Source organism: Setaria viridis, chromosome 9 (assembly GCF_005286985.2).
Source record: "Setaria viridis chromosome 9, Setaria_viridis_v4.0, whole genome shotgun sequence".
NCBI classification, from domain to species: Eukaryota; Viridiplantae; Streptophyta; class Magnoliopsida; order Poales; family Poaceae; genus Setaria; species Setaria viridis.
In genome coordinates this window covers 13,385,232-13,391,231 of record NC_048271.2, presented here as the reverse complement: position 1 = coordinate 13,391,231, position 6,000 = coordinate 13,385,232, and positions in this window count along the sequence as shown.

Here is a 6,000-nt window from a genome sequence, read left to right as displayed (position 1 = left end):
AGGAGGAGCTGAGGAGGAGAGGAGGACCTAGAGATCTCACCGTCACCGGAGATGAGAGGGAGAGAGGCGAGAGCGAGAGCGGTGGGCGGGCAGCGGTGGAAGAGCCGAAGCCGAGAGCGAGAGCGAGTCAGCGAGAAAGGTAAGGGATGGCGGCCGCCGAGAGGAGACGTGGAGGCTAGAGTTTGCGAGGGGGAGGCCGTCGAGGGAGTTATATATGACTCCTCCAGGACGTTGGGCTGGGCCGACGCTGACCGTTAGCTTATACGGGTTGGCTACGGGCTGACCGTTGGTATGCGGGCCGGGCCGTGCCCGTCGTGCTGAGGTGCCGACCCAAGCCCGGCACGAGCCACTAGGCCGGGCCAGCCCGAGTCCAAAGGGTTACGGGTCGGGCCAAAAAAGGGGCTCTATGTCGGGTTGTATGGCAACTATACTCCTTCGGGGGTGTTTGGATACGAGGTGTTAAACTTTAACAGTGTCACATCAGATGTTCGGATGCTAATTAGGAGAACTAAATATGAGCTAATTATAAAACTAATTGCAGAACAATGTGCTAATTCACGAGATGAATCTATTAAGCCTAATTAATCCATCATTAGCAAATGGTTACTGTAGCACCACATTGTCAAATCATGAACTAATTAGGCTTAATAGATTCATCGCGAATTAGACTCCATCTGTGCAATTAGTTTTGTAATTAGCCTATATTTAATACTCCTAATTAGCATCAAACATCCGATGTGACGGGTGTTAAACTTTAACACCTCGTTGCCAAACAGGCATCATATTATTATGCGTTTATGACACCAGTTACCTTTGTTAAATACGAATGCCCTTGTCTCTAAAAGAAATAAATAATATACAAATAACCCTATAGGCCCAAGACCTAAGGAAATGGAAAGAAAATCCCCAGGCTCCATATTTGGAATGGCCAAGGTTTTCATATATTCTTATTAACCGTCCACTTGCAGGGCATCTCTTCTATTCTATACTACCAGTAGCACTAGCAGTCTAGCAGTGCAGCACCACCATGACGTACACGCAGTTGCAGGGGGGGCAGCGGGCAGAGCAACAGCTTTGTCCGGGTGCCTTTTGGGCCGAGACGGGCGCGACACCCCGAGGAAGCTGACACCGGAATGCTCCCAAACTCGCCGTTGCCAAAAGCTGACGACGGCGACGATGGGCATGGACGCAGCGCCCGGCGCCCCCCGGCGTCCGGGGCACAAAAGGCTGCGGCCACCTAAATTATTCGCCTGCAGCTGCAGCGGGCGCAGCCGCAGCGGCGCCGTCGAGGACGCCGGCTCCTCGTGTCCTTCCCTCTGCAAAAAGGGGAGGAGCGGAGGCGGAGCGCTGAAACCTCTGAACCGGGCGCCGGCCGGATGGGATGATGACCTATCCGCGGTTCAGAAATGGCAGAACCACAAGGTCGTACCCATATTGCACGTAGCTCAGAATTTTCGAAGATACAAAATTGCACCGGTACAATACTCTATTCGTTCAATTTTATACAGGGGTTAGTTTGATTTCAAAAGGGTTAGAGATAAGTTGGACCAACAATTTCAAAAAGATTTATCTGTATATTTAGTATGCAAGGTGCATTAATAGATTTATATCTCGAAATGTTTTAAATATGTTGTAGATCTTATAGCGACTGGCATTGTATTTCAAGAGAAATCGAATGCCAAAATCTACTCAAATTGGAAGAATTTTTTCATAACAAAAATACGCTTTACACTAATATGCTAATGGACAGAGGGAGTAGATAAGTACGGTCGTCTGCCACACTTTTTTAGTTAGCCGTCTGGTAGAGAATTATATGCGGATAACATTGTCGACTTTGGAAGATGTATATGATCTACGCGTTGACTGTTCGGTGATTATTGCATTTGTGATGGCGATCACTTTGGTTGTTTATGCTCCTCTTTTCTAGCCGTCCGATAGAGAATTAATTATATATGCCGATAACTTTCTCAGCTTTGGAACATGTATATGATCTACGCGTTGACCGACGGGCGACGGGTAATTGCATCTGTGATGTCGGTCACTTTGGTTGTTTACGCTTCTCTTAAGCCGCGCCGAGTACTGTAATTATTTAAGCGTGATATAGTACTCCCTCCATTCCAAATTATAAGTCATTCCAACTTTCTTGGAGAGTCAAAGCATCTCAAGTTTGACCAAATTTATACAATAAAGTACTAACATTCATGATACCAAATAGATACCATTAGTTTCTTCACTAAATATATTTTCATAGTATATCTTTTCGGTGCCATAAACTTTTGTGATCTTCTCTATAATTTTGGTCAAACTTGAGATGCTTTGACTCTCCAAGAAAGTTAGAATGACTTATAATTTGGAACGGAGGGAGTACATGTTAACCCGTGCATTACTTGGGGGAGCTCAGTTTGCATTGATCAATTCTTAAGTAAGCCACACGTACGTCCTTGTCCAAAACCCTTCCAAATGGCAACCGTTGTTTAATTAATCCGGTTAAACGACGACAGGGCATTTCACATCAAATATCTTGTACAAAAATCAATGCGCAACAGGGCAAGAATCATCATCCACCCGTCCGCGCCTCGCCCGTCGTTCATCAGTTCTTCCGATCCAGTCCTTTCACATTTGGAGATCGGACAGCTCCGTTTCCTGTCGCCTGCACAACCACAACATGCATTGTAAAGATAAAACATTCTCCTGTTCCGGCACCAGGGTCCAGGGTTGTGCATGAGGCCAGTGAAGTTTTTGTATGGAGCTGCTTGTCCAAGATCTTGCAGCAGCTAGCAGAGCATGTTACAAATGGCAACGTTAACTTGTGTGGATTCAGGGTCAGTCAGGTCACTTTTACCAGTGTGCGCGGCATTGTCCACGCACGCGACACGGGGCGCAAGCAAACGTATGGATCATACAATAATTGTGTGTGTACGTATCCGTTTACTTTCTTGGCCAAACCTTTTTGACTAGCGTTAGTTTGCGATGTTTCATCAGAACCGGCACGACCACACAAGCAACGATACACACAGGGCATTATCTATCGCAAGAGGATATGAGAGATTCCCTCTGCCTGACTGACTGATGACACGATGCATGATTCCGGTGAGTTAGCCCCATCATGTTTTTGTACCAGCAGCTGCAGCTTATCGTTGTGGTGTCATCAGCAAGAAGTCATGGAGAAAATGTGGCACTGGATTATCCTTTTCCTTCTGATTATGATAGTTTTTGTAAAAGTTGTTAAGAGACCAAAATGAGATGAGAACACGCTTGTTTTATGCATGGCATGGGAAATGCCAAATGGCCACGGCACCGCCAAATGAATACGGTGAGCTCATCCTTGAGCAGCTGCTCCTCCCGAACGTTCGGGCGCGCATCTCCAAGTTGTTTCCTACACGGAGGATCGACCATCTTTTGTCAGTAACACAATATGCATCGATTGGATGACATGCTGAAATATAAGAGTGGGAATATGTCGATATCATGTACACCATCCTGTTTATATGGAGATTCTTGCCTCATCTTCTTTTCTCTTATCTTTCTCTGGTATAAGGTTATCGTCGTCTCTACCAAGGTCGTCTTCTAGCTCCAGTGATGACATCATGACAAATTCGATAATTCTACAATTCGTTCCTAATTTCACATCTCGATGATGCTCCTCAAACCTGCTGCTTAATTATGGACGCAAGTATGCTGGATTATCCGAAGACGAGTATATGAACTCGTTGCGAACATATACCGCCGTATACGCAACCACACGTGCGCGCGTGAAAGGAAAAAAAACAAAAATAAAATAACCGCGGCACACGGCACGCGCGTGGCTGGTGGCTCCCACGTGCACCATGCACGACCGCGCCGGCCTCGTGTGCCAAACTTTCACTGTTGCGTAGCGTCGCGAGCTTCTCAACCCCAATTACCTTGGCCAAATCCCTTTTTTCCCTTTCCGGCTCTCGTTGAAGAGTCAAAGACCCCGAATACGCCTTCGAGCGGTGAACACGAACAGCGTTCACACACACACACCAACCTGGGAGGCGGCGGCGAGAAGATTCCGGCTGATGGCGCGCTCTTGCTCTCCCCCCTGTCCTGCTAGTACTACCGCGAGTTAGTGGCCGTGGGGGAGCTGGTACCCCAGTAATTGACCGGTTTGACCAGGCCGGCCGACCGGTCGTACGGACGGGGAGGCGCGGCGCGGCCGACATCATCTATCAGCGGCGGCGGCGACGGTAACGAACCGGTCGCTCCCAACCGTAAACAAGCCGTGCTGTCAGGAGTCAGGACAGGTGAGCACCTGCTCTGCCGCGCCCGCGCGCGTTTGAAAGTCAGCGCCGCCGCCCGTGTCCATGCATGCCGGCGACCGATCGCCGTGCTGATGCTGTTGACCGACAGTTACCGCTGCTAATGCTGGTGGTGGTGAGTGGTGACAGATAAAGCTGCCTTTGGTTTTTACGCGTAGGAGATCAAGGGAGAATTGGTCTCCTTTTTCACCGGCTCGTCGTACAGCTAGCTACCGTCGGCCGTCCATTTCATTCGGGAGCGGCAGCGGCAATGCAACTTGGTGATCGAGGAGTAGCCGACATGCATAGTGGATTGGTGGCCAGTGACTGGCCACTGTGAAATGTGGACGGGATCAGGCGGCCGGTGAACGCACGGTTTGATGCGTGCAAGCATGAGCACGCGCGGCGGTAGGCGGGGTAGGGCTAGATCATCCCCTCCGGTTTGTTTCTTCCTTTTTCCACGATGTTTGACCGGGGTTGCTGACCACCACCTCCGGTTCCTGTCGTTTGATTTGACCTGGTTTTGTCAGCTTCCAATTTAAGGTGATGCGCGTTCGCGAAGAAAATGAAGTTTTTTCCCACCTTGTTCCCTGTTCACCTTTAAACGAAACGAGGACATAACAATAACCTCATCAAAAAAATTAAAAAAGAGTAGAGCGGCACGCAATGAACACAGGTGATGAACCGGCCAAGTTAAAGTAAAATAAAGGTTGGAGGTCACAGTCACCCGCCCTCTTTTTTTAGCCCCAACAGACGATGCCTTCGTCACTGTCACCAAGCTTAGCTAGTGGCGTCACTGTTGGCCACCCTCACGGCAGCAGCAGCAGCAGCAGCAGCAGCCATCGGGCATTGGCGCTAACAAGCGCGCGGCATTGACCGGCCACACATGTGTGGCTGCGCTCGCGCCAAGCATCACGCGGTTGCGCGCATCATCGAAAGCCAAATTCCACATCGATCCCCCCTACGGATAGGCAGATAGCTATCGATCGATCGTGGACGGACGCTGCTAAGCGCGGAAGGCGGGGGGGAGCGGGGGCGGGGGGGGAACAACGGTGGCGTTCGCCGTCAAGACGCGGCCACGAGGCCTCCGACGGAAAGGGACCCCTGCTTCCTCTTCCTGTTCCTCTTGTGGGGTGGGCGGAAAGGCCTTGGCTTGTGCGTGTAATTTAAATCTACTCCGTGAATTCAGAAGCTGCAAGTACTGAAATCTGAGACGCAGTGGAGGCTGTACGCCAGCAGCCGATCCTGAAAGGCTGCTACCAACCATGCAGCTGATCGGAAAGTTTCACGGCTCCGAAGTCTGGAGTCTGAACACACAATCACTCTGCAACTGACTGACGCGACTCTGACAGTCAGGAAACTGACTGCTACTGAAAGGCCAGTCAGTCAGTCTGGGTCAGTCAGTTGGTCAGTCAGTCAGGCTCCTTATCTCACATTTACTAGCGTCCATGGCCAACGGTGTCCGTGAGCATCCCGCCTTCATTGCCCGGCGACTCACGCGATGCCCAGACGAAAGGCGTCAGTACCTGTACTCACACAACTTCCCCGCGAAGTCAGCGAGCCAGTCTGATGATCCGGCGCCATCACCACGTACGCACACGCCCTGCTCATCATCCCATCACCTCCCCGCCTGCCGCTCCAGAGTTCATTGTAACCGTGCGTGCGTAAATGCGGCGCCGGCGAGCACGGGCACATCCTGACATCCGCGCCGGAGCCGGCGCCTGCACGGAAGCGTCGTCAG